The sequence below is a fragment of the Schistocerca cancellata genome, chromosome 7, assembly GCF_023864275.1.
Source record: "Schistocerca cancellata isolate TAMUIC-IGC-003103 chromosome 7, iqSchCanc2.1, whole genome shotgun sequence".
Taxonomy (NCBI): Eukaryota; Metazoa; Arthropoda; class Insecta; order Orthoptera; family Acrididae; genus Schistocerca; species Schistocerca cancellata.
Genome location: NC_064632.1, coordinates 48085251 through 48098035, shown reverse-complemented (window position 1 = coordinate 48098035; position 12785 = coordinate 48085251).

The window sequence follows — 12785 nt, the reverse complement described above, 5'->3', positions numbered from 1 at the left end:
ACTTCTCCACATAGTCGTCACTCCAACTTAGAGTTTTGTCGTAGTGTTGTATCAACTTTCCAATATCCTCGTCATAGAAAGCAGCCGCTTGTGCTTTCGGCCAGGTCTGCAGCTCGTTGTCTGTCGAAAAATTTTGTCTTCATGGCCAGCGGTTTTTGTGAGCAGAGATGAGACTCAGGGTGAGCCCATTGAGGACTGTATTGTGGGTGATCAAACACTTCTCATCGGAAACGCTGCTGGAGCGTCTTCATTGCCCCTGCAGTGTGCGGCCGGGAATTGGCTCGAAGAAGGAACTGCTCGACAGTTGTGTTATGTGGGCTGCATGACACAGGCGAAATCTCTAACCGGGCCCTCATGCTTGGCGGGAGTCGCTATTCCCTACGCATCTTCACGTGTTCACTGTTCACTCCAGACTGAAAAGAGCGTCGCGACACGATTGACGGGCACACTAGAGACACTGACCAACACATCTGTGCGAAGCTTTACCGGATTTTCCCAGTGGTTTCCGTTTCGCGACCGATCGTAACTAACTTTCTGGACAGCCCTCGTACAACTTGCGTCTGTTAGCGAAACTGGCGGCAATACATATTATTACACTACAATACAAACATTTTATAGGCGTTAACATTGATTAGGGCTATTTTTTTTCCTTTATTGAATTTCAATTCCCCCCGAAGGGGGCGGGCTGGCAGCAGCTGAGGACGCCGCTCTGCAGCCTACAGATTTTCTGACAAAGAGCAGGAGAATAAATAATAATAAAAAACAGGCGATAAAATCGGGGACTTAGTGAGTAACAAGGTGAAAAGAAAATGGGGAAATTAAAACAAACAACAGAGGGATGATGAAGCGAATAAAAATACATACGGAGCAGACAGGGGAAACAATAGACAATTAAAAAAAACACGGCGACAGTCTGGATTCTGTTCGCAAAGTATATAAAATGCACACCCAGCGACAGCATGGTTTCTGTTCGCAACACAACACTGAATAGTCACTAGAACACAGCACGAAAAAGTCGGCAAAGGTGACACCACAGTCGAGAGCAGGTGGGGGGAAACTGGACAGGAGATGGGAAAACAAAAAGGGGGGGAAAGGAGAGTAAAAGCGAAGGGGGGGGGGGGAACCGGGAAAGGAGCTGATGGAGGATGAGGACCCATAAGAGGGGTGGGGGGCAGACGCGACAGGGAGGCGGGTAGGCAGAGGAGGGGAATACAAAAGGACTGGGGGGGAGAAGGGAGGGAGGGAGAGGTGTAGTGGGGAGGAAACAGGACGGAAGGGGGGGGAAGAGGGAGCCCAGGGAAAGGACAGAGGAAAGGAGGGGGAGAGAGGATCAGAGTTGATAGGAAGGATAAATGGAGGGAGAGAGGGCATCATCCGGGAGGGGGAGTTGACGGAAGCCACCTTGGGAAAGGAGATGGAGGGTGTAGAGATGGAGGGTAGGGGGGACACAACGGTGAAGACGGGGCAGGGGGCGAGGATGGGAGAGGAGAGGAGCAACCAGGGGGTGAGGGGGTTCAAGATGGCAGGAGGTGTAGAGGATGCGGATATGTTCGAGGAAGAGGAGCAGATGGGGGAAAGGAATGAGATCATAGAGGATCCGCGTGGGGGACGGGAGGCGGATACGGAAGGCGAGGCGGAGTGCATGATGCTCAAGGATCTGGAGGGACTGATAGAATTTGGGGGGGATTAGGGCTACGAAAATTGTTTCTTTTACAGAGGGACTGGTAGAGACACTTCTGCATGAAGTCAGGACAGCTTTTGGGAACCTGAGAAGCGTCAACAACGCTAATAATACAGGGTGTTTCAAAAATGACCAGTATATTTGAAACGGCAATAAAAACTAAACGAGCAGCGATAGAAATGCACCGTTTGTTGCAATATGGTTGGGACAACAGTACATTTTCAGGCAGACAAACTTTCGAAATTACAGTAGTTACAATTTTCAACAACAGATGGCGCTGCGATCTGGGACACTCTATAGTACGATATTTTCCACATATCCACCATGCGTAGCAATAATATGGCGTAGTCTCTGAATGAAATTACCCGAAACCTTTGACAACGTGTCTGGCGGAATGGCTTCACATGCAGATGAGATGTACTGCTTCAGCTGTTCAATTGATTCTGGATTCTGGCGGTACACCTGGTCTTTCAAGTGTCCCCACAGAAAGAAGTCACAGGGGTTCATGTCTGGCGAATAGGGAGGCCAATCCACGCCGCCTCCTGTATGTATCGGATAGCCCAAAGCAATCACACGATCATCGAAATATTCATTCAGGAAATTAAAGACGTCGGCCGTGCGATGTGGCCGGGCACCATCTTGCATAAACCACGAGGTGTTCGCACTGTCGTCTAAGGCAGTTTGTACCGCCACAAATTCACGAAGAATGTCCAGATAGCGTGATGCAGTAATCGTTTCGGATCTGAAAAATGGGCCAATGATTCCTTTGGAAGAAATGGCGGCCCAGACCAGTACTTTTTGAGGATGCAGGGACGATGGGACTGCAACATGGGGCTTTTCGGTTCCCCATATGCGCCAGTTCTGTTTATTGACGAAGCCGTCCAGGTAAAAATAAGCTTCGTCAGTAAACCAAAAGCTGCCCACATGCATATCGCCGTCATCAATCCTGTGCACTATATCGTTAGCGAATGTCTCCTATGCAGCAATGGTAGGGGCGCTGAGGAGTTGCCGCGTTTGAATTTTGTATGGATAGAGGTGTAAACTCTGGCGCATGAGACGATACGTGGACGTTGGCGTCATTTGGACCGCAGCTGCAACACGGCGAACGGAAACCCGAGGCCGCTGTTGGATCACCTGCTGCACTAGCTGCGCGTTGCCCTCTGTGGTTGCCGTACGCGGTCGCCCTACCTTTCTAGCACGTTCATCCGTCACGTTCCCAGTCCGTTGAAATTTTTCAAACAGATCCTTTATTGTACCGCTTTTCGGTCCTTTGGTTACAATAAACCTCCTTGAAAACTTCGTCTTGTTGCAACAACACTGTGTTCTAGGCGGTGGAATTCCAACACCAGAAAAATCCTCTGTTCTAAGGAATAAACCATGTTGTCTACAGCACACTTGCGCGTTGTGAACAGCACACGCTTACAGCAGAAAGACGACGTACAGAATGGCGCACCCAAAGACTGCGTTGTCTTCTATATCGTTCACATCACTTGCAGCGCCATCTGTTGTTGAAAATAGTAACTACTGTAATTTCGAATGTTTGTCCGCCTAAAAATGTACTGTTGTCCCAAGCATATTGCAACAAACGGTGTATTTCTATCGCTGCTCGTTTAGTTTTTATTGCCGTTTCAAATATACCGGTCATTTTTGAAACACCCTGTACGTTATTAGCCTTAAATCGTTTATTCTCAATGTTTACAGTTGTTCTTCTCCTCCAGCCTCGGCTTTCACTAATTCATTTGCGTGTTCCATTCTAGCTGACGACTGTTCAGTCAGGTCCGCGTTGAGCGCCCAGGCGAGGTTTAGCGACCGCGGTGCCGCAACAGGTTAACCCGGCGAGTAGGTGCGGCCTTTGTGCACCGCGAAGTGGTCTCTGGAAGGCTGCTGGAGTGCCTCGGTGTCACTCCTGATTCTATGACCCTTGGTAATCCATCCGCGATGTGCCTGGGGTCGGTAATCGTGTGGTCGGTTGATCTCCTCCCTACACCTGATAAGTTTCAGCATCCGGACGCGCCAGCGTGTTGAGCAGGGACGTGGACCCAAGAGAGCCTGTTGCTGCCTTCCGCACTGAAGTTCAGCGATGGCACAGATACGATGTGGTGTTGGAAGACCGTCAGTTTCTCCATCGGTACATGGTAGGGGGCGAGCAGCATGAAGTTCATCGTGTGAGAGCCATCATCTCGAATATACACTCCTGGAAATTGAAATAAGAACACCGTGAATTCATTGTCCCAGGAAGGGGAAACTTTATTGACACATTCCTGGGGTCAGATACATCACATGATCACACTGACAGAACCACAGGCACATAGACACAGGCAACAGAGCATGCACAATGTCGGCACTAGTACAGTGTATATCCACCTTTCGCAGCAATGCAGGCTGCTATTCTCCCATGGAGACGATCGTAGAGATGCTGGATGTAGTCCTGTGGAACGGCTTGCCATGCCATTTCCACCTGGCGCCTCAGTTGGACCAGCGTTCGTGCTGGACGTGCAGACCGCGTGAGACGACGCTTCATCCAGTCCCAAACATGCTCAATGGGGGACAGATCCGGAGATCTTGCTGGCCAGGGTAGTTGCCTTACACCTTCTAGAGCACGTTGGGTGGCAAGGGATACATGCGGGCGTGCATTGTCCTGTTGGAACAGCAAGTTCCCTTGCCGGTCTAGGAATGGTAGAACGATGGGTTCGATGACGGTTTGGATGTACCGTGCACTATTCAGTGTCCCCTCGACGATCACCAGTGGTGTACGGCCAGTGTAGGAGATCGCTCCCCACACCATGATGCCGGGTGTTGGCCCTGTGTGCCTCGGTCGTATTCAGTCCTGATTGTGGCGCTCACCTGCACGGCGCCAAACACGCATACGACCATCATTGGCACCAAGGCAGAAGCGACTCTCATCGCTGAAGACGACACGTCTCCATTCGTCCCTCCATTCACGCCTGTCGCGACACCACTGGAGGCGGGCTGCACGATGTTGGGGCGTGAGCGGAAGACGGCCTAACGGTGTGCGGGACCGTAGCCCAGCTTCATGGAGACGGTTGCGAATGGTCCTCGCCGATACCCCAGGAGCAACAGTGTCCCTAATTTGCTGGGAAGTGGCGGTGCGGTCCCCTACGGCACTGCGTAGGATCCTACGGTCTTGGCGTGCATCCGTGCGTCGCTGCGGTCCGGTCCCAGGTCGACGGGCACGTGCACCTTCCGCCGACCACTGGCGACAACATCGATGTACTGTGGAGACCTCACGCCCCACGTGTTGAGCAATTCGGCGGTACGTCCACCCGGCCTCCCGCATGCCCACTATACGCCCTCGCTCAAAGTCCGTCAACTGCACATACGGTTCACGTCCACGCTGTCGCGGCATGCTACCAGTGTTAAAGACTGCGATGGAGCTCCGTATGCCACGGCAAACTGGCTGACACTGACGGCGGCGGTGCACAAATGCTGCGCAGCTAGCGCCATTCGACGGCCAACACCGCGGTTCCTGGTGTGTCTGCTGTGCCGTGCGTGTGATCATTGCTTGTACAGCCCTCTCGCAGTGTCCGGAGCAAGTATGGTGGGTCTGACACACCGGTGTCAATGTGTTCTTTTTTCCATTTCCAGGAGTGTATCTTCCGCTAGTTCACAGACTGAGCTGGAGCATCTAGGATGTAGATACACTACAATACCGTAATCATGGAATCCAGTGCTATTACTGTGAATGCCATTGATCCCAGCGATCAGCTCATGACGAAAGCTGGAAAGCTGGGGTATTTAATGGGAGATGGCGTGACGCTATGGCGCCGTTTTATTCATTATCACTACACGTGTCCTCCTTATACCGTTATATTCACTAGGCGGTTTCCGTAGCATAGCGGTAGCGTTACCGCCTACCACGCAGGGGGCTCGGGTTCGTTTACCGGCAGCGGAGTGGGTGCTTTGTGTCTTTCACCATCATTGACTCGCAAGTCGCCGATGTGGCGTCACCTAAAATGGACTTGCAATACGGCGGCCGAACTCCCTCAAATGGATCCTCCCGGCCAACAATGCCATATGATCATTTCCATTTTTTTGTTATATTTACTTAACAGATTCTGTTCCTTGCTTTGTACTCTTGTGAAAGAGCTAGTTCCTTGAAACATTTCTTACGAGCTAATATATTTGTCTAGTTTCCTTTGGGTTTCTGTCGCAGTTCCTTTCTGCTGAACCTGTATTCTCACTCGACAGACAGTGTCGTAACGTGTCGACGACCTGGCCCACTTGCGACCTACTGGCTTATTTTCTGCTTCTGTCTCTGGCTTAAATTGAGTTCGCCTGTGGCAAAGTGACTGAGGTATAACAATTTTTTCTAGTTTCTACCCCTGATTAACCTGTGCCGCAACAACTCGTACCTCAGTTTCAGTCGGTCGCTGGTAAGAAAGTCTAATTGCGCCGATGTGAACGACGATTTAGAGCGGAAAGAATCATCACGTCAAGGAATTCAGGGTACTTAAGATGTAAGCCGTAACCACCACAACCACTAAAGAGGCCAGAAGAATATATGGGCTCGACGAATCTAATGTGGGACGTTGGGTCGTTTCAGAAGAAAGGAGGCATTTTCAACGAGAAAATCGTTCAGGTGACCGAAAAGTGGCAAATATCCGGAACTTATGACCATTCCCATATGCAAGGTAGGTAAGGTAGGTTTCCTGTATCACGAGAAATAATAAAACTGAAGGCTTTGGGAAATGAAAGTGTCTTAAATGTGCCTCTTGCGGGTATTGGCTGGTGTCTTCGGTTTATGCAGAGAAATGTCCTTCCTCCCTACACCAGCACAGAGAAAGTCAGCAGATTTGGAGGAGAAACGGGTTAACTTCCAGCGGTACGTCATCCAGTTGGAAATGTGTCACTCCTACGTTTTTATATGAGTGACAATGCTAAAGAAACGCCAGAATTTTTTGACAAGCTGAGCCATGCCTCAGTAGACTTGAAAAGGGCATAAATTATCCCATTGACAGGAACTGTAAATGAAAAAAACGAGAATAATTGCGATGTTAGGTGTTACAGCCGATGGGACTAAGTTACCGCTTTATGTCATTCCGAAGAGGAAAACTATACACAAAGAAAACTTTCGTAAGAACCCAGTGATTGGCTGCCAAGAGAGGCGCTCAATGATGGCTGGCTGTCAACTGCTACGAATCGCGGACTGGGGTACTACTTGCCAAGACAGCCACACTAGTTCTGGATTATTTTAAGGGACAACTATCTGTTGAAGCAAAAGGTAACATGTTGCAAAAAAGACAGACCTTCTTGTGATACCCGGAGGAATGTCTTCGAAACTAAAGGTGCTAGATGTGACCATAAAAATGCAGCTCAAAGACAACCTCCAAAAAATATATTCAGATTTGCTCCTGGAGTAATACCTTGCCCTTACACCGTCTGGTATGACTGAGAAGCCGTCAGTCATCCATCTGTGCAAGTGCATTTTTCCTTCATGGTCCTCCATGTCATCAAAGTCCACATCAAGAGGTTCACGAAATGCTCCATATCGAATGCTTTGGAGAGCGGCAAGGATGACGTACTGCGGAAAGAGAATGAAGAAGAGAGAGAAGTGTGTTGATGAAGTGTGGTGAAGTAACCGATAGTGATGGGGATAAATAAAACAAATTATGGTACAGGTGTGTTAGGTGCGAGTGTGTCGTATCATACGTTAGTACAAATTTTCGCCGGCCGGGGTGGCCGAGCGGTTCTAGGCGCTACAGTCTGGAACCGCGCGACCACTACGGTCGCAGGTTCCAATCCTGCCGCGGGCATGGATGAGTGTGATGTCCTTAGGTTAGTAAGGTTTAAGTAGTTCTAAGTTCCAGGGGACAATGACCTCAGAAGTTGAGTCCCATAGTGCTCAGAGCCATTTTGAACAAATTTTCATGGTACGTACTTCCATCTTGAATGAACAGTGTGGCAATTATTGAACTATATGAAAAAAACGTAAATTAGTTACTAACTACGGTGTGCACGCCCTTTAGTCGACATGTGAATGCCACTATGGATATTTAGATTTAGGTTACGACATGATCGATATGCTTGCCATCATTGGCCATGATGTGGCACAGAAGAATAACGAAGTTCTGCTTGTAGCATCGTGCCTAGTCGTTGAAAGTGGGTTGTCTAGGAAATCTGCTTTCTCGGATCGCTAGACAACAATTCAAGCAAATCGTATTAATGAGTTTTAGTACGAAAAGTAAATGACAGTATTTAACTTTGAGAATTACATAGCTGTGTCGCAAGCAATGGGCGACGTCCGATACAAACAAGTTTCTTCGGTATCAGAACTCCAAGACTGAGTTACATAGAATGTACAATCAAGGAACGAGCATTGACGCTTCTATTCAGGTCGCTAGTCCTGATACTTCACTTCGACTGGGCCGTGACCAGTCGGGCACGGCGCTTATGTCCTCTTCACATAGAGGCCGCTGCTGTAGCGTTGTCGTCCTGGAGTGGGGCCGGTCAGTGTGGAATTTGCTGACAACTTGTCACAGCCCTCTCTGCTCTACCATTCCCGACGGGCGCGCCAGCGCTTTACTTTACGCTGTAACAACGCTGAAGTGTCGGAACATCGATGCTGTTAATGACCTGAATGGCTGTTTACAGCTCAGCAATGGTTTTGGGGTTATTGCTGTACACCTTGTCTAATATAGCCCCACAGAAAGGAATCGCATGTGTTCAGATCTGGAGAATATGGTGTATGTAGGCTGTTTATGTTTTCTTATTGGCAACGTTACGTAGCGCTCTGTATGAAAATCACTGGCTGTGCTGTGTGCAGTCTGTGGCTAGTTTGCATTGTTGTCTGCCATTGTAGTGTTGGGCAGCGGCAGCTGGATGTGAACAGCGCGTAGCGTTGCACAGTTGGAGGTGAGCCGCCAGCAGTGGTGGATGTGGGGAGAGAGATGGCGGAGTTTGGAAATTTTTAAGACTGGATGTCATGAACTCCTATGTATATTATGATTTTTCAACACTATTAAGGTAAATACATTGTTTGTTCTCTATTAAAATCTTTCAATTGCTAACTATGCCTATCAGTAGTTAGTGCCTTCTGTAGTTTGAATATTTTATTTAGCTGGCAGTAGTGGAGCTCGCTGTATTGCAGTAGCTTGAGTAACGAAGATTTTTGTGAGGTAAGTGATTTGTGAAAGGTACAGGTTAATGTTAGTCAGGGCCATTCTTTTGTAGGGATTTCTGAAAGTCAGATTGCGTTGCGCTAAAAAAATATTGTGTGTCAGTTTAAGCACAGTCTTGTATAATTGTTCTAAGGGGACGTTTCAATGGCGGCCAGTCTAGGCCCATGGCAGAGGCTTCTGGGTACCTTAGAGCGAGAATGTGGTCCCCAAAGCGCTCTTCCAGGAAATCAAACACTCTTCCAAAACCTACACGTACCGTTCGGTAGTCACCGTGCCACCAAGGAATATCGCACCAATTATTCCGTAAATGGAAACTGCACACCAAACCGTCACCCATTGAAGGTGAAGTGACATGTCAATCGCGAAATACGGATTCTCTGTCTCCCAGATGCGCCAACTTTGCTTATTGACGATCCCATCCAAATGGAAGACGGCTTGTGCATGCACGTGCGCATACTAGTTCTCATCATGTCCCGCTGCCAACCGTGTACGTTCAAAGTTCTAACGCTAACCGTTCAGAAGTTACGACGAATTTATTTCATCCAGTTCAATAATTGTTACCCTGTAAGTATAAGTAAGTTTCCGATAATTTTCCTTCACTCTCTCTCAGCGTGTGACTTCTTTCCGCTCTATTTATTTTTTTTCCTTTCTAGAAATTTAGGTTTGCGTCTTACTGTACAAGCAGTAGCTGGTTACTATCGGGCCTATACGGTAAATTATATATATATATATATATATATATATATATATATATATATATATATATATATATATAAATCATAAACGTATTTTGTTAGTCATTTTGTTAGTGATATTGGGACTCATTGTAGCTATAGTGTGTATTTCCTTCAGCAGATTCAGACAGGGTTTTGCCTGTACGTACGAGGCGTGTTTGTTAAGTAAGTACCGTTTTGAAATTAAAAAAGACGTGCTAAGGTATCCCAATAAATTTATTTTTACATGCAAGCCTGTACCTTAATCTACCTTTCTACATAATTTCCGTCAATACTGAGGCACTTGTCATAACGGTGTACCAGTTTTTCAATAGCCTCCTCATAGAAGTCTGCCGCCTGACTGGTTAACCACTGCATCACCACTGTTTTGACTTCGTCATCGTCTTGAAGACGCTGACCGCCCAGGTGTTTCTTCAAGTGCAGGAACAGATGGTAGTCACTGGGCGCAAGATCGGGGCTGTACGGAGGATGATCTAGAGTTTCCCACCGAAAAGATGTGATGAGATCTTTGGTCTGATTCGCCACATGCGGACGAGCATCGTCTTGCAGCAAAACGATGCCCTTGCTCAACTTCCATGAACCGTGGCTTTGATTCTGGTGTGACGTAGGCCACCCATGTTTCATCGCCCGTAACAATTTGGCTTAACAAATCATCACCGTCGTTGTGGTACTGCTCAAGAAAAGTCAATGCCCTGTCTAAACGTTTCGTTTTGTGGACATCCATTAACATTTTCGGTACCCAACGTGCGCACAATTTTCGGTAATTCAAGTGCTCGGACACAATGTCATACAAAACACTACAAGCAACATTAGGAAAGTCATCCCGCAAGGAGGATATTGTAAAACGTCTGTTTTCTCTCACCTTATTGTCCACTTCCTGCACCAAACTTTCATTGACGACCGAAGGACTCCCACTCCGTTGTTCATCATGCACATTTGTGCGGCCATCTTTAAATGCTCTCACCCACTTTCTTACCATTCCATCACTCATAACGTTTTATCCGTAAACTGCACAGATCTCACGATGAATATCGATCGCTTTCAGGCCTTTAGCACTAACAAATCTTATAACAGCCCGTACTTCACAGTCGGCGGGACTCACGATTATCGGAGGCATCTTAAGCACTCAGTACACAACGTAAACAAGGAAGAATCAGACTGCAATGGCGTCAGTGCGTAGATTAAGGTACAGGCTTTCATGTAAAATTAAAATTATTGATATATCTTAGCATCTCTTTTTTTTATTTCAAAACGGTACTTACTTAAAAAAACACTCCTCGTATTTAATCCACACAATAAGTGTCACTGTAGAGAAGCAGCCATTGCCAGTCTGCCGAAGCGGGCGTGCAGCACCGTACGTTGCAGCGTTGTGGTCTACAGTTTCAGGAGCCCCATATGCTGTTGCGGAGATAAAGGTAATAAGCAAAATATTCGTACCATAAAAGCCGCTACAGGGGCACGGATTTTGCGTTCTTCGCTCTGCGGCTTAGAGTCCCGTGATAATACCAGACCCTACAGAGGAAGTTGCTCTTAATTAAAAACTGGAATAACGAGGGGAAAACTGAGGCGGCCGATTTTAACAAGCGCGGCTTTGAAATTAATAAAATTACGCAGCAGGACTTGAGCTCAGCTGTTCTTCAGTAGCCGAGGATGATAAATGGAGTGCCTCGCGGAGAAAATGTATCGTGCTCGAGGGCGATTTAACGGAAATTCTCAACTGTCAACAGCTTTGAGTCGAATCTGCTCGTGACATAAAACTAGACGCTAAGATTTACCGTTTGCGGGTTCTGAAAGTGTCAAAAAGTATAACCGCTCCGCCCTGCAATATAATGGAGCTGGAACTCAGTTACTTCCGTGTTATTAATGATTAGTTTGACTTATGCAGACTTAACGGAGTTTGGAATCTGCTGTATAGAATTTTCGGAAACATGAACCACGCGAGCTGAAAGACATACAGTTTGTTCGAAACGTCCTAAAAGAATTCTCAAGGAGATGCAGGATATAGAGGAAGCAAACACGACCCACAGACTCTTATAGTAGGGAGTCATGAACGATGGCGGTCAAGCTTTGGCTCGTTCTGTGTGTCAACGTCACGCATTCGTAGACAGCCAATGAGCGTTCAGTAGTATTCTGAGTGCTCTGCTACAAATGTCGTAGCAAAGTGCGAGCATTAAATGTGTTGTAGCGAGTTATTCAGGGAAGTTTTATCAATTTGTTGCGAGTTATCATTCATGATGATGGCGGTAAGCAACAACATGCATGGACTGCCTTCGGTCATAAATAGGACTGTAGCACATATCTAGCCGAAGGATCAGTTTTAGGCAGGTATTACACTATCATATTTCTTTGTCAAAGGTGATACGTCAAATATTTGTCAAAGAAACCTGACAGCGTAATAGGGAAATTGGTGACATGTCGCCTTTCGTCAAGGAAACATGATCAGATGTAGAGTCTCGCTGCATATTTGATCATAAAAGTCGTTCGTCTTCTGTTCACTGCAATGTGAAATGCAACTGCTTGGAGTGTTAGCATCGCTACACTTATTTGACGTCTCAGTTGTGTGTTTATAAGCAAAACTTCAAAGTTTAGTAAGTGTGTTCCTTCGACTCTTTTGTAATAATCTTGCCTCGACTGGGGTGGTGGGTGAGCAAGGTGAACAATACATCCAATTAATCGTGTGCTGATAGGTAGGTGGAACATGTCGGAAGTGACTTCATATCCACAATCACAGCTACAGCCATCCACCACTCCATTTGAAAACTTCCAGGCTGCTTTTCAGAGAGGCAGAATGGAGGAGGTGGTCACAGTCCAGTATAAAAATTTTTTCTTAGCTTTCCATTCCACTTTGTCTGTTATCAATTCTGGATGCCGCAAGTTAAAAAGTGTTTCATTTGTTTCGTACTTTTTTCCTAATTTTATAGTTGTTGGAACGCTAATTCTATTAAGTAAATTATTTAAAAAATCACTTCACACTTTTTTTAATTACTTTGGTTAAAGTGCGCTGTGGTATTCCAGGCTGTATTGTAAACTAGAGTAGCTCTCTCCTGAATCAACAAATCACAGTGTTTTAGTGAGCCTGTCTTCTGCACACATAGCATATCTCTACTGAGTGTTCTGTTTTGTAATAAGAGAAGCCACTTTACTGAGCAAATGCTGAAACCCACTGTCATCCATCCAAAAGAAATTTATGTAAGACTTGATGTCCTCCACTTGCAGCTCTCGTAACAAATT